The sequence below is a fragment of the Lathyrus oleraceus genome, chromosome 5 (genome assembly GCF_024323335.1).
Source record: "Lathyrus oleraceus cultivar Zhongwan6 chromosome 5, CAAS_Psat_ZW6_1.0, whole genome shotgun sequence".
NCBI classification, from domain to species: Eukaryota; Viridiplantae; Streptophyta; class Magnoliopsida; order Fabales; family Fabaceae; genus Lathyrus; species Lathyrus oleraceus.
This window is the reverse complement of record NC_066583.1, coordinates 4,610,730-4,621,922: the sequence shown is the minus strand read 5'-3', so window position 1 is coordinate 4,621,922 and position 11,193 is coordinate 4,610,730. Positions and strand designations below refer to the sequence as shown.

Sequence of the window (11,193 nt, the reverse complement as noted above, 5' to 3'; positions counted from 1 at the left end):
GTATAATCCCATAGTCTAATTTGAGTGACCAAAAGACCTTTGGCCACTTAATAAGACTTTTCTTCTAAGCTGTGGAGCTCGAAGCATCAAGTCAAGATCTTAAATCGAGGCATCCTCAGTCATACCAAGCAGTGGATTATACAAATACATCAAAGGTGAAACTTGCAAAAGCTTGTTAATTCAAAGTTGGAATGGTGTGGCATGAGCCTTAAGTAATAGATAAGGAATGGGAATGGAGTATATCTACCCCCATTCCGAGTATCTTTGGGTATGGGACATATGACCCAGTGCTCATCGTATTCACCTCTATTCATAGACTTTAACACAATTATAATCATATGATTGACAAGTCTCTCTCACTACAAAGCAAGGCAACAAGCAAGGACTACATCAACAACTTATCAATCATGAATCAAGTTGTACGACACAAGCCTTAAGCAATGCAGAAGGAGTGGGACTGGAGAATTCCTACCCCCATTCTGAGTATCTTTGGGTATGGGATGAATGACCCAGTGCTCATCGTATTCGCCTCTATTCATAGACTTTAGTGCAATTCAAATCGAACGATTGATAAGGTCTTCATCAACACAAGAAACAACGACAAAGACTCTTCTCTCTCCACTTGAAAGTTAAGACGAGAATTACATGCCATGAGCCTTAAGTAGTAAAGAAGTAATGAGACTGGAGCTTTCCTACATTATTTTGGATATCTTTGGGTGCGAGACATTTGGCTCGTTGCTTATCATATCCGCCTTTACTCACAGACTTTAGTGTGATTCTTATCAAATAACTACCAAGTCCATTCCATTCTCTATCCTATTCACTTCAATCCAATTATTCTTTTGCCTCCAATCACCTTGTTTTCAACCCTAGTGGGTTGAACTACGAAAACTCTGATTTCCTTATTGCACTATAAGGATACGTAGGCAGGAGAACCCAGTTTCTTCGCGAGCTACCCTATTTATCAATCAATCATTCTCCATTCATTCAATCATACCATCTTTTGATATCAACTATACCTCTCCTTGGACTCCTTGTCCATCCTTTTGGGATGTATTAACGATAGTCCATCTCCTCGATCGAGAGTTGTTTGGGGGCTTTGCCCAAACACTTAATTTAGTATTTCGTTTTGGCTTTACCCTACAGTGGCGGTCTTACTAGCCCACGTACGGGTAAATGCCTACCTTTCTCTTTGATTCAGAGTTTATCTCCTTCTTGGATCCAAGATACTATTCTTATTTGATCTCGGATTGTTTGTTCCCCATTCAGTGATACACTATTCCTTGTACTATTCGGTACTGCAATCATTTCTTGAATTGGTGTTTGTCTTGTGAGCCCCCGTCGCTTAGACAAATATCTCTCTCCTTGTTTCATGGCAGTCAATCTCTGAAATTGGGCTTGTCTTGTGAGTCCCCGTTTCTTGGATAAATACCATTTTGATACCAATCTGTTGGTACAAGTCTTACTTTTCATCATTGTATTTCTCTCACTCTATTCTCGTGGGTCCGAACTACGATTGCTCTGACTTTCTCATTGCACAATGAGAATACGTAGGCACGAGGATGCGAATCCTTAGCGAGCATACTTCTAATTATTCCTCCTTCGCCTTAGGGCATCACTCATATATTTCACTATCCATTATCTACCTTTGATCATAAATCGTTCACCTAGTGACATATTATCCCTTTGACATCGAAATACACTTTCTTTGGGATTCCATACATACCCTTTTAGGACACATAATGTAGTCCGCCTTTCTACCTAGAGTTGTTTGGGCTACAACCTCAAACATTTAATTCCTTCCTTTTTTGGATAAACACCCTATAGTGGCGGCCTGCTGGTCCACGTATCGGTTAAAGTTGTTTCCCTCTATGGTATGAATCTCATTTCTCTTATGGATTCCATTACACTTTCACCTTTTGGTTTCAAACAATACTTCTTCAGTCACTTGTCACTAAATATCCAGTTATGTGACTTCGGTCACCTTATTCCGTTCATCTCCATGATACATCTATATTCTATCTTCATTCACTCCACGTGATATACCAGTTGTCTTTGAGCCAAATACACTACCTCTTTGCGCTCCTCCTTGCGTCACCTTGTGAACCAAGAGATGTTTGGGACTGTGCCCAAGCACCTATTTCTTCGCCTTTTTGGCTTTACCCTATAGTGGCGCCCTACTGGTCCACGTATTGGTAATAGCCACCTTACTCTTGAGTTCATCTTTTCACCCTTGTTGGAGCTCAAAACACAATTCTTTGGTTCATACCATACCTTGATCACACTCCTTTCCACCTCCCACCTCTAGTTCCTTGAACTACGAAGCTCTGAATTCCTCATTGCACTATGAGGATACATATGCATAAGGGCCACAATCCTCCCAGAGACTTTATCTATTTCCTTTCCTTTCCCATTCTTTTGTGAGTAATCTTTTGATATAACACCTATTCGAGCGACAATAATCAAAACGGTTCTCATGGAGTACCATGGATGTTTGGGGTGCTAATACCTTCCCCTTACATAACCGACTTCCTTACCCAGCATATCTCTTTCCCCCGAGTTTTATCGATGTTTTCCTTTCCCTTTGGGGATAAATAAAGTTCGACGGTGACTCTGTTGTATGTTCGAGCGTGTGATATGTTCGGGTATATTTCCACTAGCTTCATACGAAATCTTCTCCATGCCCACCGCACCAATTTGTTGTGAAAACGATGCATGAATTACAAAGTATAATTTGTTTCTTGATCGATAAGAAACCCACAAGGGTAGAAAAGAAGAAAACAATAAGAACACAATAAAATTGGTTATAAACTGTTATTCTTTACTTTCTCTTTGAAACAAGATTACAAGTGTTACAGAATAGCGAATAACCTCTCTCATCCTAATTAGGATTTGCCTTCTTGCAATGATGAGAGACTAGTATGCTATTTATAAGAAATCTAACATACTAACCTAATGGGCTTTTACACACATGCCCACTGCACAAGTTAACTTAGAGAACAAGCTAACTTAAACAATTGGGCATAACAAACAGACCCAATTCGAAATGCTAACAATCCTAGCATACTTCGACTACAACATGTGAACAGACTTCAACGACATGCTAAGGTCCCGTCGAATTGTCGAACCAAGAAGTTACCCTTCGATCATACTAGATTTTGATCCAATATCTCATATGTACAATAATAGAAATGCATAATATTAGTATTACACGAGAATTTGACTTCCTTCGACAATGAACACAAATAATTTGTAAAGGTTAATAAAAGAATGGTAGGAAACTTTACCAAAAGTTGTAAAGTGGATACTTGAAGAAATTTGACTTCCTAATACACTAAGTGTAAATCAAAGAAATTTTAGTTATAAATTATAAAATAGGTTGATAGGGAAAGGGAAAAGACATAGTTGATATAGGACAAAGAAATAAGATAGATAAGGGTTGAACTGAACCCATTATAGGTCTATAGTAGGCAACCTTAAGTTACTCAGTTGTTGTTGGACCATCAAGCTATTAAATTATAAATACATAATGCAAAGTACTGCAACTAAAGTGAAACATGTAGATACCATTAATGAAGGGTTTACACCTCAATCTAAAGTTAAGGATACATGTAACCCAATAGGAAAAACAAGGGTAGCTTATTACCTCATTTGCAAAATCCATAGTTTTGTAAACAAAGGTGGAAAGTTACATTTCATCAACAATTGAGCATACCACCCTTAAATATCTTGATAGAAGTCTTGGAATCAGCTATCGACATGTCAATATAACCTTTTCCTTTAACTTTCTCAAGAAAATAATCCTTATCAAACACAACCTAAAAATTTCAACACGAAAAGAAATTTCAGTATGAGAAAATAAATTTCACACCCTCTGACCAACAAAGCAGCTGGAGGATCATATAACATTGCTATTGTAGTACATTGTATGATTTCCATTTGAGTTCATACCTTTCCTCTGAGTTTACAACTTCACTTTCTCATAATGGATGGCAAAGTGAGATAACTTAAATAAGATGTCACGAATTAACTACACAAAAAACTTTGGGCTTGAAATGTGTGAACCATGTCATGAACAAACCAACTAAAATCATAAGTTATTGGATGAGAACACATTAATGATTTTATATTGAACATGTGGCCGAAATGTGAATACTGAAAAGCTCCATTAACTTCTAGATTTATGAATGGAGAACATGTAGAAAATAAGTAAATAAAATTTTAAAAATAGCACCTACACCCATGGTTCCAAGCTCTATAAATAAAGTTCTGCATGATCTTGTATTGAGTCCCAAGCCATCTTATCTATTTGCATCCGTATTCTTCCCATATAATAAAAATCACATAAGCCCTAATTAACATTCAAAATTTAAAGCACATCAGGCACGACTTCTTAAACGTTCTAGTTGCAGATAGCTAAAGTGTTTTGGAAATTTCTTGGAGAGCAAAACACAGATTCTAGGATGGTTAGGAAACACCCAAGCTTTCCAAAAACCATCCAAAAATAAATAACTAATGGAGTCTGGATAATCCAAAAGTTGATTTAACATATACATCTTATCCATAAGACCCTCGGTAACATCAGTAAGTTGCACAAACCACTGCATGTTACAACCTTTGTTATGTTTGGACGGTGTAGAACCCTGAGACTGTCCGTCATGACCAAAATTCATGGAACTGGTAGAAGACAATGAAGAAGAAGCATATGTTCCAAGGTAGACTGCCCATCTAGATGGACCATCCCATTCCATTGATCTTGCAGCAGTAGGCAACAGTGAAAATCATTTCATAAGCTGTTTTAAAAATAAAGTGAATCAAAATACTTGATAATTATCAAGTTCTTCTTCAAATCAAACAAAAGCCAGATAACTTAAATACTTTAAACGTTTTCATAATAATGGATTAAAAAGGACTGGTTGAATGTAATATCTAATCTTAGTCTCAAATAGTTAGGCACATGCCGTAATAGCTTGTCCGCTCGAGTATTTTTCTTCCTCTATAAAATTCATCGAACGTGCATCATTTTGTTTCCGTAATAAAATGGATTAAAAAAGACTAGTTGGACGTAATATCAAATTCTAGCCTCAAATACTTGGGTATAAGTTGTAATAGCTTGCCCTCTCGAGTATATGTCTTCTGCTTAAAATTCATCATAAATTTTCAGACCTTTTAGCAATAAAATGGATTTAAAAAGGATTAGTTAGACTTAATATTCAATCCTAATCCCTGAGTAGTAAAATACAAGTTGTAATAGTTTTCTCGTCCGAATACTTGTCTTCCACCTAAAAATAATTCAACAAATCAAACATATATTTTCCGCCTTAGAGCGATGTCAAAACATTTTCGAGACGAAGCAAACAAAGATTCGTTCCTACCATGTGCAAGAAGTTAGAATGTTTTCCGCTTGAATGCGATGAGAACATAACTCTATGAGATTCCAAGTTATGTTGTCCATTCTGACGTGATGCCAATTTTCACTTCTTAATGTTTTAAGTAGCAAACAAATGTTTTCCGCTCGAATGAGACTGAGTACCTTTCGCTAAAATCGACCAACCGACAAACATTTTCTACCCATAACTACATAGCCTTGAGTTCCCCATTGCACCTGGGGTTACATAAGAGTGAGATTTAACGTCTCGTCTGTCTAGTTATTACATAAGGTTTATCGGAGGCTTTTCAAATTTAGCATTTCCTTTAACTCATGTGACTCGAAAAGGACAAACTTTTGTATGGAGTGTTCAGTGTGAAGAGATTTTTCAACAACTTAAGAATAAGTTGACATCATCTCCAGTTTTGATTTTGCCAAGTCCAAGTGAATCCTTTTTTGTCTGACGTGATGCTTTGAAAATGGGTCTATGTGGTATGTTGATGCAGAATGGTTGGATTGTGGCTTATACTTCTAGACAGTTGAAATTTCATGAGAGGAATTATCCTACACATGATCTAGAGTTGGCATCCATGGTGTTTGTGTTAAAAATTTGGAGGTATTATTTGTTTGGTTCCAGATCTGAAGTGTTCAATGACCACAAGAGTTTAAAGTACTTGTTCAATAAGAAGGAGTTGAATGTGAGGCATATGAGGTGGATCGGATTTCTGAAGGATTATGTTTTTGGTTTGAGTTACCATCATAGTAAAGCTAATGTTGTAGCTAATTTTTTGTGTAACACCATAAATCCTGAAACTTATATAAAAAGCATTACTCAATAACTTAAGGTGTCACCACTGATGACCATTCAAAAACATATCAAACCATTTGAAACTACGTACAGGAAAACATTTCATAGCAACTTCATGATTAAAATATTAAACTCCAGAACAACAAAATCAACATCAATATAAAACATAACAAACTCTTGTCCCTAATGTTACATTAGCAGAGCATTAAAAACCACTTATGTGGAGGAACAATATTACACATTGAGAATGCGTTATATTCCTCTAAATTTAATAGAAATTTACTATGTTTCAAAGATATTCGTCTAAATGGATATCATATTGAAACAAAAGATGATCGAGGTATCAAATATCTTTGTATTACACAACAGACTTTGGACAGAAAATATGTAATGAAAAAGCTACTGTCTTTTTCCTTGGGCTTGTACTACACTTATAATATTACAATTGAAGCACATGTCATTGTAAATCAGAAGTTTACAAATAATAATAATTTGTAATTTAGAATGACCGTTTGGGTCACCCCATTTATATAATGATACGAAAAATAATTGAAAATTCATGTGGTCATCATTAAAGAGCCGATAAATTATTCAATCAAATAATTTCTCATGCATCTCTTGCTCATAAGGGAAGTTGATAATTCGACCATCACCAATAAAAATCGGAGACGAGTCTATCAATTTTTTAAAGCGTATACATGGTGATATTTTTGGGCCAATAGACCCATCATGTAGACCATTTAAATATTTTATGATCTTAGTTGATGCATCAACTAGATGGTCACATGCTTGTTTATTGTCAACTCGTAACTAGGCGTTTGCGAGATTGTTAACTCAACTAATTCGACTAAGAGCTCATTTCCCCAATTATCCTGTCAAGAAAATACGTCTTCATAATGATGCAGAATTTTGATCTCAAGCATTAATGAGTATTGTATGTCTATTGGAATTGACATTGAAAATCCAGTAGCACATGTTCATACACAAAATGGACTTGCATAATCATTTATTAAGCATATAAAGTTAATTACAAGACCACTTATTATGAGATGCAAACTCCCCATTTTTGTTTGGGGACATGCAATTATGCATGTTGCAACATTAATTCGCATAAGGCCAACGAGTTATCCCACCTCTTCCCCTTTACAATTTGTTTTTGGTAAAGAGCCTGATATTTCCCATCTAAGAATTTGTGGATGTGAGGTGTATGTCCCAATTTGTCTACCACAACGCACTAAGATGAATCCTCAAAGGAGGATGGAAATATATGTTGTATATGAATCTCCATCTATTGTAAAGTACCTTAAACCAACAACAGGACATTTATTCACTGACCATTTTTCTAATTGTCATTTTGATGAATCAAATTTTTCAGCATTAGGGGGAGAGAATAAGAAGTTGGAAAAAGAGATCAATTGGAATGAATCATCATTATCTCATCTTGATCCTCGAACAAAACAATGTGAACTAGAAGTTCAAAAGATAATTCACTTGCAAAACTTAGCAAATCAATTACCAGATGCATTCACTGAGCCAAAAAGTGTGACTAAATCATATATATCAATTGAAAATGCTCAAATAAAAATGGACATCCCTATTGGACAATCTAATGAGTCTAAACCATGCATGAAGCATGGCAGACCAATCGGTTTCAAAGATAAAAATCCCCGAACAAGAAAAGGAATTAAGAATAAAGATGGCCCAATTGAGGATATAGAGAATCTAAAAGAATTTTCAAACATAATAAACATTTTATCTTCAGAAGAGATTGATCAGGTATCTGAAACTCATGAAAATAAAGAGATCTCGATAAATTATATCCATAAAATATTCAATCAATAAAATAAAATATTCATTCTAATTAATTTGCTCGGTTCGACTCTATTTTATTCTATTTCACTCTATTCATTCTAAAATATCCAAATATAACCTTAGATTTTATTGTTTGAAGAATTGTTTGATGTTCATAAAAACGGCTGAGTATCAATATCCAGTAGAGAAATTAAATAAACAAAAGTATTGAATATTAGAATTAAATGATAAGATTGAGAAGTTGTCACAATATTATTTTTATATATAGTGATTATCAGGAATCATCATGATAAATAAAATATCCGCGTACGTGGGTAAATTTCATTTAAAATCCTCCAAGTGAAAATATAAAGTAGCAAGATAAAAAGAAATTGTCAACAGCAGGGTTCGAACCTGCGCGGGCGAAGCCCAATAGATTTCAAGTCTATCTCCTTAACCACTCGGACATATCGACGTTGTTGATGAAACATTTAGAAGAACCCTAATGTGTGTATGCATAGAATACTAATGGAGGAGAATGCAAAGAATAATATGGAAATATAGAGAATATTGAACCCTATCATGAAAGAGGTGGTAAAGAAATAAATCATCAAATGGTTTGATGATGCATATCTTATTATCTAGGACCATTAAAAGAACCGACCATTCCAAAGGATTGCCGACCATGACACCTGCAACCTCGACCGTTGTCCAATACTCAGAACATATGGAATACCCATTACTTATGCATCCACCCAAACGAGCTTTGTTGCGTTTGGCCGAATTCAAAGATCCAAATGGGCATTCACCTCATTGCCACTAGATTCACAATTATTGGTATTCAAGAAAAGTTGGATAAATCTTTTAGCGCATTATCTCCTTTGTTGGATGACTTGTATTTCCTTCTTGGTTAAGATGGGACGGAGCATCAGGACCATGACATTATTTATCTCTCTGCCGACATTTGATAAAACAACTTGTAATGAGTCAGATGAAGAAGTTCTTTCCTCCAAGGAATCCCTAGATACCATTTATGAGTCTGAATCGTCAGATAAAGATACGACATCTGAATCCAGAAGATTATGATCAATTTGGGGGAGGTGAGAATCAGGGGATGTCGTCATTCTCGAGGTAGATCAAGTTTCGCCCTTAAAACTGCTCACTAGGTTAATTACTCATCCTGACCAACAAGCAAGAAATGTTGTAGATAAAAGCTTGATTTTAGGATGGTACCTGGTTATATGAGGTTGATGAAGTAGAAGAAATGAAGAAAACTACACAACAACAATCGTCCTTTGTTGGATGACTTGTATTTCCTTCTTGGTTAAGATGGGATGGAGCATCAGGACCTTGACATTATTTATCTCTCTGCCGACATTTGATAAAACAACTTGTAATGAGTCAGATGAAGAAGTTCTTTCCTCCAAGGAATCCCTAGATACCATTTATGAGTCTGAATCGTCAGATAAAGATACGACATCTGAATCCAGAAGATTATGATCAATTTGGGGGAGGTGAGAATCAGGGGATGTCGTCATTCTCGAGGTAGATCAAGTTTCGCCCTTAAAACTGCTCACTAGGTTAATTACTCATCCTGACCAACAAGCAAGAAATGTTGTAGATAAAAGCTTGATTTTAGGATGGTACCTGGTTATATGAGGTTGATGAAGTAGAAGAAATGAAGAAAACTACACAACAACAATCGTCCTAGTTAACGCTCTCAAAAAAAATTGCAAAAAGTTCATGTTTTGTTCTAAGAACCATAAATGTATGCATTTGGATAACAAAGTGGCTTGAACATAGGTGTTGATCTCCTTTACGGCGGTGCACGGTGGACCCACGTGGTTAACACTCCAATGCCCAAGTTAATTCAAGATCTAAAATGAGTATAGTCAAAAGTGGAGATCAGCTAAATAAATGAGTTATGAAATCAACGAATAGATTCCTCCAGGGAATACAAGCAAACTCGAGTACACTCAAGTGCACTATTGCTTCACGCCCTAGCTTGCTGCATCATCACACGTGTAAAAAAAAAGGAGATAAAACATCCCAATGATGAAAATGCATTTAATGTGCATGTTCTCCACTACTTTTTCAACTGACTCCAAACGTTTTAGGTCTAGCTCGCATTAGACAATGTTTTGAAAGCCGGTCAAAATTGCTAAAGGCTTCCCTGCCTCACTCAGTGCCCGACAAAACCTTAAGGACAACTGTTCTGGACTGACCAAAGGCCCAAATGACTAATGTCTAATTCATCTCAAATTCACTTCACTCAGTCCAAGGTATAAAGTCAGTATTCACAAGAAACAATGTACATTTTCTAATCCCCATTTTTCCCATACTCATCTTGAACATTGAATTGACTTGGATGTTGGAGAGTTAACCAGGAAGATCCACCCTGTGGCCATCACGGAGATCAACACCCTTGATTCAAGACATTCAATTCATCAACTTCATCCATTTCTGATTGATGAACGAAACAATATGATTTATAACTTTCGAGTTTAAACATGATTTTCACACTAAAATTTATTGTTCAATTCATATTTGTATAAATTTATTCAAATATAAATCACTTTCACATTCAATTTACTTTTGTTATATTCAATTCACTCAAAATTAATTTTCATTTGTTTGAAGAATTGTTGAATTTGTCAAACGAAAAAGGTTGAGTACTGATATGAATAAGACAAAATTAACAAAATAAATTAAATTGAGTTAAAAAAATTAATTAAAGCAATGTTCCATAATAAGAAGTTGTCACAAGATAAATAAAAGCTTCACGTAGGTAAATATAAAGTAGCAAGAGAAAAAGAAATCGTCGACAGCAGGGTTCGAACCTGCGCGGGCGAAGCCCAATAGATTTCAAGTCTATCTCCTTAACCACTCGGACATATCGACGTTGATGCTTAATTATTTAGAATCACCTTTATAATTACGTTATGTTTTCTGCGCTCTAACTCTAATTCATTATGACTAGTTTTTTGAACATCATATAGTTGGGATTCTTTGTGTATCTGCGGTATATACTAAAACAAATACCTGCATTTCATTTTAACATTAATTAATCACTAATACTTTATGATGCTACATTTATGAATAGTATAATTAAATTATATAAATACTAGAGTAAAAAAGAATATATTCCAATTGTAAAATATTTTTATTTATGATGGATATTTCAATTTTTTTTTTTAAATATTGATATGACATAACTGAATGTTAA

The 11,193-nt window shown here is 35.3% G+C and overlaps 2 non-coding genes across 2 annotated transcripts; both read right to left on the bottom strand.

Annotated features, from left to right (window-relative positions):
- Window positions 1-8,360: 8,360 nt before the first annotated feature.
- TRNAS-UGA (transfer RNA serine (anticodon UGA)) lies at window positions 8,361-8,442 on the bottom strand. Its single transcript has one exon. It is a non-coding gene; the product is annotated as a tRNA-Ser (tRNA).
- Window positions 8,443-10,786: 2,344 nt separating this feature from the next.
- TRNAS-UGA (transfer RNA serine (anticodon UGA)) lies at window positions 10,787-10,868 on the bottom strand. Its single transcript has one exon. It is a non-coding gene; the product is annotated as a tRNA-Ser (tRNA).
- Window positions 10,869-11,193: the final 325 nt, after the last annotated feature.